This window comes from Pleurodeles waltl, chromosome 1_1 (assembly GCF_031143425.1).
Source record: "Pleurodeles waltl isolate 20211129_DDA chromosome 1_1, aPleWal1.hap1.20221129, whole genome shotgun sequence".
Taxonomy (NCBI): domain Eukaryota; kingdom Metazoa; phylum Chordata; class Amphibia; order Caudata; family Salamandridae; genus Pleurodeles; species Pleurodeles waltl.
The window spans coordinates 488,099,585-488,117,085 of NC_090436.1; the positions used below are offsets into that span (position 1 = coordinate 488,099,585).

Sequence of the window (17,501 nt, forward strand, 5' to 3'; positions counted from 1 at the left end):
TCCACTCTATGCCACTTCACTCAATGTCAATCTACTCTGCAGCACTGCACTCTATGCCACTGCACTCTACTCTGCACCACTCTACCCTGTGCCACTATACTGCACTCTATGCCAATGCACTGTACACCACCATACTTTACAGCACTCTACTCTACGTCACTGAACTCTAAGCTAATTCACTCTAAGCCGCTCTATTGTACTCCTCACCACTGCACTCTCCAACACTGCTCTCTATGACACTCTACTCTATGCCACTGCACTCTACACCATTCTATTCCCCTCTGCTCATTTCCACTCTATGTCACTCCTCTCTGCGCCACTGCAGTCTACCCTGCTCCACTCCACTCTATGCCACTTGATTCTACGTTGCTGCACTCTATTTCACTGCATTATACGCCAATGCACTCTAAACCATTTTATTAAAAACCAATGCACTCTACACCCCTGCACTCTGTACCAATCTACTATGCACCCCTACACAGTACACCACTATACTCTACTCTGCAACAAACTACACCACTGCACCCATCACCAATGCACTCTACACTTTGCACTCTATCACACTCTACTCTGAAATACTGCACTTTCTGCCACTGAACTCTACTCCACTCTACGCTACTCTACTCTGTGCCACTGCACTCTATGCCACCTCACTCTCCTCTGCTCCATTCTGCTCTACAACACTCTACCACCCTCTTCTCCAATGCACTGTACCACCAAAGCACTCTACACCACTCCAGTCTCTCCTGTCTAGGCCAAGTCACTTTACTCTGCACGACTCCACTTTACTTGACTCCACTCTATTCCGATCTGCTCTGCAACACTGTATTGTGTGCCACAGCACTGTGTGCCAGTGCACTCTATGCCAGTACTCTGTGCTACTGCACTCTACCCTGCCCCACTCTACTGCACGCCACTTCACTCTATTCTGAAACAATATACTATTTGCCACTGCATTCTAAGGCACTCTACTCCACTCTGCACCACTCTACTCTACACCACTGCACTCTACACTGCACCTCTCTATACCATTCCACTCTACTCTGCACCACTCTATGCCACTGCGCTCCATGCCAATGCATTCTATGGCACTCTACTTCACTCTGCACCACTCTTCTCTACACCACTGCACTCTATGCTGTGCCTCTTTATACCACTCCACTCTGCAGCACTCTATGCCATTGCACTCTGTGCAATGCACTCTACACCACTTTACTCAAAACCAATGCACTCTACAACAACTACTCTACTCCATTGCACTCTACACCACTATACTTTACTCTGCAGCACTCTACTTCACTGCATGCTCTGCCACTTTACACCACTGAACTCTAAGTTACTGCGCTCTATGCCAATGTACATTGCACCACTGGTCTCTACACCATTCTACTCTGTACCATTCAACTCTACATTGCTTTACTCTCTGCCAATGCACTCTACGACACAGCACTCTACAACAATCTACTCTGCAAGGCTGCACTCTATGCCACTGCACCCTGCTCTGCACCATTTAACTCTACACGACTCTATCACACTCTGCACCAATGCACTCTATGCCACTACATTCTACATGACTCCACTCTACTCCTCTCTAATCTGTCCTGCACAACTCCACTATACACCACTCTACTCTATGCCATTGCACTCTACACTACTCTAGTCTACACCTCTGTATTCTACCCATCACCACTCCCCTCTACTCTGCACTACTCCACTCTACACCACTTCACTCTACTCTGAAACAGTCTACTCTATGTCACTGTACTCTACACCACTGTGCTCTCTGCCACTCTACTCTACTCTGTGTCACTACACTCTATGATGCTCACTGCAACTCCCTCTATACCACTCCATTCCACTTTGCTCCACCTTACAACACAGTACTCCATTTTGCTCCACACCACTACCCCACTCCAAGCCACTCCACCCTATGACACTCTATGACACTCCACGCCACTCAACAGTACAACACTCTACTCCACTCTATGTCATCCTACTCTCCTACACTACTCCACTCTATGACAATCTAGTCTTCTCTATTACACTCTATGCCACTCCACTCTTCTACACAACTCCATGACACTATGGACCTCATTACAACCCTGGCGGTCGGTGTTAATGAGGCAGTAATACCGCAAACAGGCCGGAGGCAAAAAATGGGATTACGACCGTGGCGGAAACCGCCAACATAGACAGCCACTTTAACACTCCGACTGCCATGGCGGTACAAACAAACAGCACGGCGGACACCGCCAACAGACAGGCGGAAGACAATGTACCGCCCACCCTATCACAACAGGCCTATCCGGCACCTTTTCCGGGGCGGAACCAACGTGAACAAAAACATGGCGGAAACAGTACACAGAAGGGAAAACACTCACCTCTCTACAACCCACGAGGAACCAGGACGCCATGGAGCCCGAATTGCAGAGTCTGCTGATGCTGGTCTTCCTCCTCTTCTATCAGGAGCACCAACGACGGCGGCGACGACGACCATGGTGAGTACTGCACCTACAACACAGGGGAGGAGGGAGGGAAAAGAGAGTGACAAACACACGCAACATCCCCACCCCCACTCACAACACCATACACACAAATACATGCAGCAACAGTACACATACGCCCCCCCCCACTCCCTGGAAGAACGCAAGGACAAAAGGAATTGATTTGGAACAAATGTAATCATGTGAAATATCATTATCAAAGTTAAAAATCCAGTAAACGCAATTATGTACGCCAACTACACAAGTCCGGATAGTGCGCAAATCATTGTCCGTGGACCGCTGGGAACACTGCAGGGGCATCAGATCGAAATGAAAATGGCACCTCAGGGGAGTTGGAGGGGGGGCACCTCAGCCAGATGAACGCACAACACACTACTGCACAAGGGGGCTCCATGCCCACTGCTTTATCCTGGGGAGTGCAAAGCCACAGTCTCTCAAGTCTCTCCAGTGGGTGGTTTGCCCACTGCTTTATCCTGGGGAGTGCAAAGCCACAGTCTCTCAAGTCTCTCAAGTGGGTGGTTTGCCCACTGCTTTATCCTGGGGAGTGCAAAGCCACAGTCTCTCAAGTCTCTCGAGTGGGTGGTTTGCCCACTGCATTATCCTGGGGAGTGCAAAGCCACAGTCTCTCAAGTCTCTCCAGTGGGTGGTTTGCCCACTGTTTATCCTGAGGAGTGCAAAGTCACAGTCTCTCAAGTCTCTCCAGTGGGTGGTTAGCCCACTGCTTTATCCTGAGGAGTGCAAAGTCACAGTCTCTCAAGTCTCTCCATTGGGTGGTTAGCCCACTGCTTTATACTGGGGAGTGCAAAGCCACAGTCTCTCAAGTGGATAACAGTCTCCACTGGTTCTGGAGTGGGGTTGGTGCCCAGAGTGCTTCATCCTACCAAGGACTGAGGTAGTGGATGTGATTCTCCACTGGTTCTGGAGGGGTCTTGGTGCCCAGAGTGCTTCATCCTGCCAAGGACTGAGGTAGTGGATGTGATACTCTACTGGTTCTGGAGGGGGTTTGGTGCCCAAAGTGCTTCATCCTGCCAAGGACTGAGGTAGTGGATGCCTTTCTCCACTGGTACTGGAGGGGGCTTGGTGCCTAGAGTGCTTCATCCTGCCAAGGACCGAGGTAGTGGATGTGATACTCCACTGGTTCTGGAGGGGGCTTTGTGCCCAGAGTGCTTCATCCTGCCAAAGACTGAGGTAGTGGATGCCTTTCTCCACTGGTTCTGGAGGGGGTTTGGTGCCCAGAGTGCTTCATCCTGCCATGGACTGAGGTAATGGATGCCTTTCTCCACTGGTTCTGTAGGAGGCTTTGTGCCCAGAGTGCTTCATCCTGCCAAGGACTGAGGTAGTGGATGTATCTCTCCACTGGTTCTGGAGGGGGCTTGGTGCTCAGAGTGCTTCATCCTGCCAAGGACTGAGGTAGTGGATGCCTTTCTCCACTGGTTCTGGAGGGGGCTTGGTGCCCAGAGTGCTCCACGTGCAGTGTGGCCGGTACAATTCCCTCACCTGGGTGTGTGTGCCACGTGATTGCCGAGGTACAGGTAGCATGATACGCCATGGAGGCTGCAACATACCCCACACTGCTGCGGCTTCGCATTCCACCTGCAGGTGACAACTGTGATGACAGTAATGCTTCATGGAAGCTGCCCAGGGTCCTGGAACTCTCCACCAGCCTCGGACGACTAACCACTGGGGTTGGTAGGCATGTCTGCGGTGGTGCCACTGTCTGAGGACGTCGGGGGCCGCTGGCACTGCTGGCTGCGGGGTCTGTGGCGGCGGTGCTGGCTGCGGGGTCTGTGGCAGCGGTGTTGGCTGCGGGGTCTGTGGCGGCGGTGCTGGCCTTGGGGACTGTGGCAGCGGTGCTGGCGGCGCGGTCTGTGGCGGCGGTGCAGGCGGCGGGTCTGTGGTTGGGGTGCTGGCGGTGGGGTCCGTGGCGACGGGGCATGTGTCAGCACCTGCTGAGAGAGAAAGCTGGATGTCTCCTGCAGCCTCAGACGGCTGCCCACCGGGGAAGAGGCTGGGGACTGTCGCAGCGGCTGTAGACGTGCCGGAGGCATTGCAGGTGGCGGTGCAGCTGGTGGTGCAGGTGGCGGTGTTCGCGCCGTACAGGTTGGCGTGTACGTGGACAGAGGGTGGCTTCTCCCTCCGAGATGTGGGCAAGTTTTTAACCTTGGCAGGTGGCGGAATGTCCTTGCCCTCGCTCCGTGGCACACTGGAGAAGGTGTGCCAGATCATCGTGGCCTGCTGTATGCTGCACAACCTTGCTTTGCGACGACAGGTGCCTTTTCTGCAGGAGGATGTGCCAGCTGGTGGTCTTGTGGCAGCTGTGGAGCCTGTGGACAGTGAAGAAGAGGAGGCAGAAGAAGAGGATATCATCAACCGAAACAACATAATTATGCAATACTTCCAGTGCGACACAGGTAAGAAGATGTCACTGCCTCCCACATCTCATACAATTTCTGGAGCTAGCATTAGTCTGTCATTTTCACTCAGTGTATGGACCCTGACTTATCACTTTGCCTTTCCATTTCACAGATGTGGGTCCCACTTTGTGCCCTCTGCTATATTTCCTCCAGGCCTACAGCTGTGTTACATCGGTATGTGCACAAGTAAAATTACAATGCTATATTCCATGGTTATTGCAATTACACGTTTGTGAAAGCACAGACTGACTCCAGAGTGTTTTGTGACTGAAGTGTGTTTATTTCTGTGCAAATAAGTGGAGGGGGTTCTAAAATGGGCTGGGGGGATTGTGGAGCAATGTCCATGGTGGAGTCCAGTCTATTTGTTTCACAGGTGCATTGTCCAAAGGGGCATAGGAAGTGGAGCAATGGCAGTTGAAGGATGGACAGGGTGACAAAGTGGGACAGAAGGGAGACATTCAGGGGGGGTCTCATATCCTGGCGGGGGTCTTTGCAATGTTCTCTGTCTAGTTCCTGGATCTCAGGGACCGTTTGCGGGGTGGTTCTCCATCTGCAGGGGGTGGGGTGCTGGTGTTGTGTTCCTGTGGCGATGCCTCCTGTCCACTAGCACCGGCAGAGATGGAGGGCTGTTCATCGTCCAGGCTAGTGTCAGGGGCCCCTTGTTGTGCCACTGTGTCCCGCCTGGTGTTGACAAGGTCTTGCAGCACCCCTGCAATGGTGACCAGGGTGTTGTTAATGGACTTCAAGTCCTCCCTGATCCCAAGGTAGTGTTCCTCCTGCAGCTGCTGGGTCTCCTGAAACTTGGCCAGTACCATTGCCATCGTCTTCTGGGAATGATTGTAAGCTCCCATGACGTTGGAGAGTGCCTCGTGGAGAGTGGATTCCCTGGGCCTGTCCTCCCCCTGTCACACAGCAGTCCTCCCAGCTTCCCTGTTTTCCTGTGCTTCTGTCCCCTGAACCGTGTGCCCACTGCCACTGGCCCCAGGCCCCTGATTTTCTTGGGTTTGTGGGGTTGCCTAGGTTCCCTCTAGTGGTGGACACACTGCTGATTGACGTGTCCTGGGGACAGAGGGATGGGCCCGCTGGGTGGGTGCTGTGCTGGTGTTTCCTGTGGGGGGAGGTTCAGTGTGGTTTGTGACTGTGTCAGGGAACCGACTGTCCCGAGGTCCCTGATGGGCTGGGCTAGTCATCTTGATCCAGTTTTGCAGAGCTGCTGTCATCACTGTGGGTCTCTTCTGTGGGGGGACTGCCTATGTCTGGCACCTCCTGTCCGGTGACGTTGGGTAGGGGTCCTGTAGGGGTGTAAAGGCATGATTATTGCATCTGTGTATGCCATTGTGTGTAATGGGTGAGTGACCCTGTACTCCAGTGCTTGCATTCTTGGCTTGGTCCTTGTATGATAGTTGGTTTGGGGTCTGTGTGGGTATCTGTTGTGGACATGCTTTAGTAATGGGTGTCCATGCTTTGGTGTTGCATGCAGGGTTTTGTATTGGGATGGCTGGGCTGTGATCGTGGGGCATATGTGAGGTGTTGGAGTGATGGGGTGAGGTTGGGGGTATGTGATGGCATGCAGGTGGGGTGGGGGATATGGTAATAAAGATATGTCTTACCAGAGTCCAGTCCTCCTGCTACTCCTGCGAGGCTCTCAGGATGCAGTATTGCCAAGACTAGCTCCTCCCATGTTATTAGTTGTGGGGGAGGAGGTGGGGGTCCACCGCCAGTCCTCTGTACAGCAATCTGGTGTCTGGAGACCACGGTACGCACCTTCCCCCGTAGGTCGTTCCACCTCTGCCTGTTTTCATCCCTAGTTCTTGGATGCTGTCCAACTGCGTTGACCCTGTCGACAATTCTGCACCATAGCTCCATCTTCCTTGCAATGGAGGTGTGCTGCACCTGTGATCTGAATAGCTGTGGCTCTACCCGGACAATTTCCCCCTCCATGACCCCGAGCCCCTCCTCAGAGAACCTGAGGTGTCGTTGAGGTGCCATGATGTGGTGTGGGTGATGTGTGAGGTGGTGTGTGTTGTGATGTTTGAGGGGATGTGTTGGTGTGTGTTGTTTGAGGTGCATGGATGTTGTGTAAGTGATGGTGTTGTGTGTCTGTGGATGCTGGTATTGTTTTAGGTAGTGTCATTCTCTGGCCTGCTTTCAAATTTCTGGTATTATGGGTTTGTGGGTAATGTGGGTGTGTGTTTTATAGTGATGGGAGTGTGTGGGAGTGGTGTGTGTATGTGTATCAGGTGTGTGTATTTAGAATTGTCCAATGTGGTTGTGTTTTGTATATGTGTGTGTATTTTGAACGCGGTGGTGTGTACCGCCAATGGATTACCACGGTTGAAAGACCGCCGTGTTGATTCGTGGTAGTGTGGGCGTATTCCTGTTGGCGTGACTGTGTTGGTTTTGTTATCGCCAGTTTATCACTGGCCTTTGGTGTGGCGGACTTGTGTGGGTGTCTGTATTATGCGGCCGCAGTGATATGTTGGCGGTCTTCTGCACAGCGGTAAGCAGCATTTACTGCCAGGGTTGTAATGAGGGCCTTTACGCCCCACCTCTCTACAACACTCTATCCACTCTGGCACTCTACTACACTCTACGCCAATCAACTCTACTCCACTCTACACCCTTCCACTCTATAACATTCTGCTCTCTCCATAACACTCCACAACACTCTACACCACAACACTGTACACCACTCCATGACACTCCACTTTACACCACTCAGCTCTACTCTACACCACTCTACGCACTCCATGCCACGCCTTAAAACTTCACTCTACTCCACTTTACGAAACTCCACTCTACACCACTCTGCTTTACCCCACTAACCCTTAGCCATGTTGAACAACATAGCAAAAACATATTGCCAAAGCCAGTAGTTCTTACATAGGTGAGCTCTATTGGCTTTGCCAATGCTTGTTTTAAGGCTGGGGCCTCTGTCTTTTCCTTCAGCTTTCCCAGAAAAGTACAGCATGAACAGAGGGGTGAGGTGAAAAGGAGTCTTAAAAATAGAGAGACCAAGAAAGAAAGAGAGATATGATAGCAAGAGAGAAGAGAGCTAGAAGGAGATAAATGACAGAAGAGGAAGGGAGCAGGGCTGGTTTGAACATTTTTGCCAGGGCTGATTTTAGTTCTTAGCCTGGCCCTGCTGCTCAGTGCTATAACAAATAAAGAACATTAAAAGAAAATAAATCATTAACACATTTTTTTATAGTTCTCAATTGATATTCCTCTAGCAACACCCTTTGTGTAGCCCCTATGCTCCAGAGCAGAAACTTCTTTATACCTTACATGTAGCAAATATTTTTCATTGATTGTTTTGTGTTTTCTAATTATATACTGTGCCCCCTGTACATGCCTTTTGGCCACATAGAGCGTGTTCAGGGCAATGGGCTTGCCATACATGTGCCCCAGAGTCCTCTGTGTGGACTTTGGTTGTGTCTGGTTGGCAGTGCCCAGGACCCCATTTTCCTGCCAATCTTCCTCTGGTCCAGGGCCAGCTGTGGTAAAATATTATTCTGCCTTAAAAACTCTCCACTGACCTACCTTTCATCACAGGTGGATTTTTTTTTCTTTTTAACTGCACCAGATTAACTGAAGCTGCGTACATTTCCATTCATTTTAGGATTACTGCTCTCTTGTATACCATAACCGTTATTACTCTCAGGATGTGCTCACCCTGTGGTAAAAGGCCCCAGTTTTTTGTCCAGTGGGTCCAAGTTACTATCTAGGCTCTGCAGAACCACAAAATGCATATTGTTCCGTTTTTCTAAGTTAAACCACATTTCTGCAGATTAGCCGGGGAGAAGTCAATTACTGTTTCTCTTACTATCAAATATTCAGGACATGGGAATGATTACCCTCCACCCCTCACCCCGTCCTAACTCATAAGCATGAGCACCATATTTCAACCTCTTCTATATTAAGCCATCTCAACTGGCAGCAGTAGTATAGTCATTACTGACATTCCATGCGTATCAAATACTCTCATCACTCTGACTTAAATAAAGACTTGACAGGACAGCACATTTTCAATAGCTTTATCAGCTTAACTAGGACTACACAGTTGCTGTCATGGACTGTATGATATATAGAATTGTAGACTGATAACAGTGAATTAAGGGGTTGTTTTTCACTTAGAGGTTCTGAGTGACATCTAATAGACTAGAGTGGAAACCAAGTTCTCTATGATGTCACTCAGATTCCTGAGGTGAAAGATATTCCCATAATTCACTTTTTACCTCCACCTATTACTTTATGCTATGTATGCCCCCAAAATCATCTGTCCTTGCTTTTAACAGCTGCACAGGGGAAGATGAGTAATGAGGGAGCCATTTATAACATGACCTCCTCTCTCTGACCCAAATGTGAAAAATAAATACCTTACCTGCTATCCTTAACTGGCCCCACCTCCGTTCCTGCTTTCCTTCCCCCTCCTGCAGCTATACTTTATCTTGTCATTCAAAGCAGACATGCAAAGCTATGCTGCCAAGCTCTCAGAGACCCCTGTCAGTCTGGCATTTGAAGGCCTTTATGACGGATGAACAGTGGGTATCAGGTTTTGTTATTAAATGTTGTTATGCCATAGCAGTGAATTACTAGATTTAGAAACTGATATAATCGATTGAGGGGCTTTATGAGTCATACATAACATACAGATTTATAAATGGGTAACAGTGAATTACAGGTATGTTTTTTACCCAGGGATTCTGAGAGACATCAAATAGACGCTCGAGTTGTCTGTGATGTCACTTTGAACTATTTGAGGTGTAAAACATCCCTGTAATTCACATTTTACCCAGCTACAGTTTTATGTTATGTATTCCCCCCAAAAACATCTGCTCCTGCTTTCAGCTGCTAGTCAGTGGCAGAGGAGTAACAGGGGAGCCATATATAACATGGTCTTGTGTTATATGTTCCTGTCCCAAGTGTTACAAAAAAAAAAACTTACCTGCCATCCTTGACCTACCCCTACTGCCTACCTGTCCTTCCTTCCCCCTCCTTAACCTGTGCTTTCTGCTTTCAGTCAAGGCAAACAGGCAGAGCTGAGCTAACAGAGAGACCTGCCAGACTGGCCTGGAAGGCTTTCATGACATCACAACAGTGGGAAACCTCTTTTTTTATGAACTATTGCTATGTCTAAGCAGTAGATTATGACACTTATAAACTGGTGTAAACGATACAGGCTCTCTATGAAAGTCATATGTAACATATCTTACTCTATCTGCTTCTGCATGTGGCTGTCGTATAACATTAAGAAGAGAGAAAGAAGACTCTTTCCTGTAGTGTTGTGTGTGCATGAATGACGGAACTCCATAGAGGTGTGACGTAAGTGTTAGAGCTTGGTGAAGTAAATTTAGGTTTAGAATGTGGCATTCGCAGTTACACGCAGATGAATAAAGGTATGCAATACATAGCTCCTTGTATGGAGTATTCATTGCTGGGGAGGGCACTACAACTGATGAAGAAAAAGGGGATAAGTAGCCCAAAGATTGACAGTGCTCTTCTAGAGAGTTTCCCATGGTCCAAGCTAACTGCTTGTGTGTACCACATGTGCCTTGGTTGAAGTGCAGATGGATGTTTGGTGTATTTGTAGTCAAAGCGCAACTCCAGTCAGTGTGGAAAATTTGAAGATAAAAAAGCTTCACTGAGAAGTCTACGCATCATTAGTCAAGAACCTGCTAGAAAGGCTATACAAAGAGGTACAGCACTACTACACAGTATAAAGCTATACAGTGAACGGAGTGATAACTCTAAAGGCTGTCAGAAACAGATACAGAAAGAGCACTAGCTGACGGAACAATTGATAACAAAGCATACTGTTGTTACACTTACCAGAGCCTTGAGCAGAAGAGCCCTACAGCCTCGGCAGCAGGCAAGGAGACCAAAGAAGAACCTTCAGGGTTGTTCTTAATGACTTGTCCAATACCTGAAGCGGTACACCACCAAAGCTGCCATGCGGAGGCTCTCCACAGCTCTGGAAGTCTTCAGAGGCCAACACGTCACAATCCTCAGAGATGGGGTGCATGAACAAATTCACCAAGACCACCAAATGGAGTTGGAGAGCACTCTAGTTGCAATGTCAGCAATTCCTGTGAATAGTTACACTGCTGCCCCATTCCTGAAACCACCACCACCATTTGACACCGCCAAAAGGCAAAATATTGACAATAGATGGACTGCTTGGATAGAGACATTTGATGATTTCACTGATGTGCTAGACGAAACAGATAATGAAAGATTATCGAGGACTTGAAGAATCTTGCTGGTGATGGTGTAAAAAAGGTCATAAAGAAAATGCTGCGAGATAATGAAGCTACATACTGTCAAATTAAAGAAGCTTTGAATCTCAAATTCAATCCAATGCTGGGTGTAGATTACAAAAGGTACATTTTCAGTCAAGAATGACAAAGAGTTGGTGAAACAATGAATACATTTTTGGAGAGACTCAATACGCTCCTCAAACACTGTAGATCCAATTAATTTAATGATGAAGGAGTGGTACATTTCAGAGGTATTGACGGATGCCTGTCAGGTTCATTTAGACGATGCATGCCAAGAGAAACTCTTAGTTTGGAGTGAGTTCTCATGGCTGCCACAGCTGAAGAACGTGCTGATTGACAAGTTGCTGACATGGAGGAGTAGGTGTCCAAAGTAACTCAGTCATGAACATGAAAAGCAAGCAAAAACACAAAGCTGAAGGTCACAAGGTGATGTCTACAAAGAAAAAGAAGTTGTGTTTCAGGTGTGGATTGTCATTTTCACACGAAGATAAATGTCCCACCATTGGACAGATATACAAAGGCTGTCGTAAGGAGAACCATTTTGTAATTGTTTGCAAGGCAAAGGAAAAAGTATGTGTGTCACGGCGAGATGACAAAATGGCTGACTGAACGTTCCAGAAGCGAAGTTCAACGCATGCCCACAAGGCCAAGCGGCAACATCAGTTGAGACAAATTGACACCAAATGAAGTCAATCATCATCTAAATCATTCTCGAAAGGTTTGTTAGTGTCTATCATGTGAAAGTGAACAAGATGATTGTGCAATGTCAATGTTTACCTCAGAGAAATGGGCACATGTTGGACTGGCTTCATGTGAAGAAAATTCCAGTTAAAGAAAAGTCAACATGAAAAAGCACCAAAGTCGCTCAAACATTGTCTGAAAATTACACTGAAAATAAATGGTTGTTCCATACCTTTCATCATCGAGAATGGTGCATCTGAGGAGAAATATAATGAACTATCTTTACACATGGGCTGCATCAACACCCTTGAAAAGTAAAGGTTCATTCGTAGCTACTATGAAAGCTAAAAAACCAAAGTGCAAGCGCCCATCCACGTGCTTCAAGGCCTGTTAGCTTCTGATATGGGACTGATCTCAGTGAGCTGCAACATGAATTCTCTTCACAAAATGGTAAGTCAGTTCCCTTCATTGTTTCATGGACTAGGAAAACTTAAGACTATGAAAGTAGAATTGCATATTAATGAGGATGCACGTTCTGCTGCACAAAGACATAGAAGAATTGCATTTCATTTACAAGAATCTGTTGAAAAGGAACTCAAATCATTCCTTAAGCTTGATATCAGTAAGCGTTCTACTGGTCTGACACCATGGGATTTCTCCCATTGTGATAGTGCCCAAAAACGACAGTCAAGGAGCAGTACGCATCTGTGTTGATATGCATCAAACAAACAAGGCAATTGAAAGAGAACGACATCCAGGTCCACACATTGCTGACATGATAACACAATTGAATGATTCAAAAGTCTTCTCTCCCCTTAATTTAACTAAACAATACCACCAGTTGGAACTCCAGGAGAATTGCATGTACATTACAGCCTTTTCTAAACATATTGGTCTGTTTTGATACAAAAGACGCAGTTTCGGTGTGTCATTAGCTGAAGAGATATTTCAAGATGTCAGACTTATCATACAGCCTATCATGAATTATTTCAACTTTAGCAATAAATGCAAAAAGCACATATGATGGATGAAATGTTTAACAATGTCAAACATTCACCCCCAGTCGCAGATCTGGGCCTAAATCCATTATCATTGTTTTTTTGCTCTCCACACCATTCCATTTCAACTATAGCAATGACATGTTAGTTTTTGGGGCTACACAGAAGGAACATGATAATGCTCTCAGGCAAGTGTGTTATTTACTTGTTGATGCAGGTGTAACGAAGAATGCTGAAAAATGTGACTTCAATAAGACAAAGCTAAAATTCCTTGGCCTTATCTTTCCTGATGGGAGCATGACACCAGATCCAGCCAAAGTGCAAGTGCTGTCAACTGCCAGTCCCCCACAAGATGTTTCCATGTTAGGCTACTTTTTTTGGCATGGCCACTTACTGTTCCAGACATATACAAGACATTGCCACTTTGAGAGTTCCATTGAGAGAGTTGACAAAAATAATCTTTCATTTCACTGGTTACATAAATGCAACCAAAGTTTTAAGAGAATCAAACAAACCATTGAAAATGCTACTGAAATGGCATATTTAGATCCAAAGCTAGATTCAGAAGTTGTTGTTGCTGCTAGCCCGGTCATGTTAGGTGCAATCCTTGCACATGAACACTCAAATGCTTGAAGACATATTGCGGCATATGGAAGCAACACATTATCCCAGACTGAACGTCCTGATTCATAATCTGAAAAAGAGAGTTTAGCAGTTGTGTTGGCTTTTGAACATTTCCACGCGTTCCTTTTTGGAAAACCTTTTACACTTATGGCAGATCATCAAGCAATGCTGACCACCTTTGGCAACCGAAGGCCAAGATGCTGCCACACATTGAACGTTGGGGGTCTACGATTACAACTGTATAGGTACACAATGGTGCATGGTCCAGGGAAGGAACAAAACCTTGCTGACTTATTCTCAAGAGTGCCTATTCAGTGGCAAGGTAACCGTTCTAAGACAGCTAAGCCTACATAAATTTCATTGTGAAATCAAACATGCCTGCTGCTATTTCGTTGGAAAAAATTGTCACTGCCATTAATCAAGACAGTAACGTGTTAAAACTGAAAGACATTATTACACATCAGTCATGGAACCAACATATCTCTTACCAGTGACAATGAGTACCATCAAAGATGAACTGTCCATGACACAAGAAGACATTATTTTGAGGGGCTTGAGAATTGTCATTCCAGGGAGTCTGCGACAATAGACAATTGAAGTAGCAAATAAAGGACATCGTGGAATCCTTGCCACAAAATTAGCTGTCCAAGATTGAATTTGGTTTCCTCATCACTATGAAAGAGTTTAGAAAAGATTAAAGGCCTGTCATCTATGCAACTGCATCGAAAACCACTTAACATCCCTTAAGCATGTCAGAGTTGCCAAAGCACGCATGGGAAAGAATTGCTGTTGACTTTTTTGGTCCACTTGATAATGGACGTCAGCTGATGTTCATTGTGGATAAATACTCCTGTATCCCATTAATAGAGGGTCTCTTAACTATCACTCAGGAAAGAGTCATTCTGAGATTAAATGGCATCTTTGTGATATGGGGCATTCCTGTGATTTTAAAATCTGACAATGACCCACCTGTCAATACTCGACAATTCAGAGACTTTTTCAATCTGCTTAATGTGAAACATCAGAAGAGCACACCTCTTTGGCCACAGGCTAATGGCCTTGTTGAACATTCCATTAGCACATTAAAGAAAGCTGTTCAGCATGATGCATTAGAAAAGCTCGACCTCAAGACTGTCTTGAATTCTACCGTACAAGCTTATCATTCGACTCCTCACTCGATCACAGGTGAAAGCCCTGCAATGTTGATGTTTGGGAGATCAATGACCACCAGGTTACCTCAATGGACTAACACAAGATCGAGAACTGAAGAGGAAACCCTTACAAGAGAATTGGATCGTAAAAAGAAAATGAAGGCCTTTGCAGACAAGAGACGAAAAGCAAAATACATTGTCTACACTAGAGGAGATCAAGTGCTTGTCCGTCAGCTGAGAAGACGTACGTCTGATGCTCCATTTGTTGCCAAGCCATTCCATGTTGTAACCAGCAAAAGACACATGATGTTTAGTAAGGACCACAACACTCAAGCACAGGTATATAAAGCAACTGAATATATAGTAATGTAAGAACAGTCTTTGAGGCAAAGCAAGATTGAAGCAAAGTTTTTTTCACTCCTTGTAACCTCGTAGGTTTATTTGTGTCAAAGGAAGTTCTTCACAACTTTGTTCATTCTTATAAGACTGTTGGAAATACATTCCTTTTTCCATGGTACAATACATATAGTAGCAGCCCGTGGTTAGTCCATATACTAACAGTACATACACTAACTGCCCGTAGCCAGTCCAATACAATAACAGCCAATACGTGTTTTGTCACAAAGTGAAATTTTCGAGGCTGCGAAAAGATGGATACATATGCTTACAGGAGAGCAAAGTTAAGATGTAGGGACATGACACGTTACCATGCAAAGCAAAAGATAGTAATATAAAATGATGTTGTACACCATGCATAGGTTCAAAGAGTGCCAACTGCTCATTATTTGCGAGGAAGATAATAATACCCCCACGGTGAGTCACAAACCTAAGTAATAAAGCATATTCTAAATCATGCCATGGGTGTATATAGATACAAGAAACCATAACCCAGGTAAAAGAAAAAGAATCTTACACCCAAAGCGAAACTGCAGTAGAGTAAAGTAGGACTCAATGTTGATGAGTCCCTATGAACTAAGATTAGTCATGTATGAATAAACTGGAATAAAATGATGTAACAGTGGGTTAGTATCCTCTCATAGGGTAAATGTAGTGTAAGGACTCAAACATCATGCGATCCATGTTGAGCCAAAGAAATAAAAATATCTCTACAAGAATAAGAAATTAAGGGCCACATGTACGAACGATTTTGCACATCGCAAACAGCAAATTTGGCTGTTTGCAACGTGCAAAATGCAGTTCCCGATGCACAAACCCAGTTTAGCGATTCGGTAAACTTTTTACCGAATTGCAAAACGGGATTGCGACTTGCAATTAGAAAGGGGTGTTCCCTTTCTAATTGCGACTCGCAGTCCCATGTATGATTGTTTTGTGACCGCGAATGCTGTTGCAAAACAATCGCAGTTAGCACCAGTGTCACACTGGTGCTAACACATTCCCAAACAGGAAGGGGTCCCTATGGGACCCTTTCCCCTTTGTGAATGCCACAGAATTTATTTTTTCAGAGCAGGCAGTTTTGTTTTTGTAATGCATCTCGTTTGCCTTTAAGGAAAACGGGCTGCATTACAAAAAAAGAAAACTGCTTTATTTAAAAGCAGTCACAGATATCGTGGTCTGCTGTCTCCAGCAGGCCACCATCCCTGTGAGGGCTGCCATTCCCTAGGGGGTCGCAAATTGCGACCTACCTCATGAATAATCATGAGGTGGGCATTTGCGACCCCTTTGAGAGTCGCAAATAGTGTCAAGGACACTATCCTACATACGGTTTTGCGACTCGCAAATTGCGAGTCACAAATAAAAAGATTTATACATGTAGCCCTAACTTCTTGTATAAGTACCTGTATTACAGATGTATGTATGGGAAACAGTCATAAAATATGGTCCAATGGTTGTCTGTCCCGTACTGTTGCCTAGGTGGGAAAATTCCAAAGTTTCAAAAATGTGCAGCATGTGTAGCTGTTTATAGGACCATGACAAGTCCCTTCTCTGTCCAAAAACAAAGATATGAAAGGAACGTGGTAAGAGTTGAATCGATCCCGGTGTGCCCTAACCAACTGGGGAGGAAAAGTAAATTTCCCAGGGAATGACATGTTGCAAACTAGAAAGTGATCTAGTATGCGTATAGCTACCCTGATTTATTATAGATACAAATTTATAGATAGGCATTAAATGCCCATTAAGACCCAGGGAAACAAATTTTCCACATCGGTTTATGGCTAAGATTTAGAGTAAAAGTGCAACACCCAGAGAAACATAGGGATAGAATTGCCAAAACAATGCAGAGTTAGGTAAACAATCTATAGTTGGGGAACAAATGCCACATCAGTCTATGGCTAAAGTCTAGAGAAGAGGTAAAAGGACCACTGAGATATAAGAACACAATTCTCAACATGATCTATAGTTGTGTGCACGAAGACATGCATTTAAATTAAAAAAATTAGGTAGAACACCCCAGAAATAGCCACTATAAAGTATTTGACAGAGCAGTTACCTGTTATGTATCACGCGAGGTGTCCGCTCTCGGTGTGGCAAGAAATTGACATGAGGGCATATGTATTCTGAGCCTAAGTACTCTCGTTTGGAGACAGAAAGAGGACTGGTAACACCGGTCATTGATTCCAAAAGTGTGGCGGCCATCTTGAAATGTCCGTAAGCCATACATATGGCACAATTCATGACATAAAAGTTGAGCATGTGAAATGTGGTATATTCAGGAATATTATAAATCTTGTTTTACGTGGGATAGGCTAACAAATAGTAGTGAGTGTTGTACTCCAATAAGACATTAATAACAGAGAATCGGTATAATATTTTGACTAGGTGGTTAATCAGTGAACCTGTTTGTGAACTTGTTGTTTGTAGTATACACATAACGGAAAATGTATTGAAA

At 45.7% G+C, this 17,501-nt stretch overlaps 1 long non-coding RNA gene across 1 annotated transcript in view; it reads right to left on the reverse strand.

The window, feature by feature from the left end:
- Positions 1 to 17,174, reverse strand: part of LOC138285235 (uncharacterized) — a 41,119-nt gene extending 23,945 nt beyond the window's left edge. Inside the window, exon 1 of the long non-coding RNA XR_011201546.1 lies at positions 17,103 to 17,174. This is a non-coding gene — a long non-coding RNA (uncharacterized lncRNA). The remainder of the gene's footprint in view (positions 1 to 17,102) is intronic.
- Positions 17,175 to 17,501: the final 327 nt, after the last annotated feature.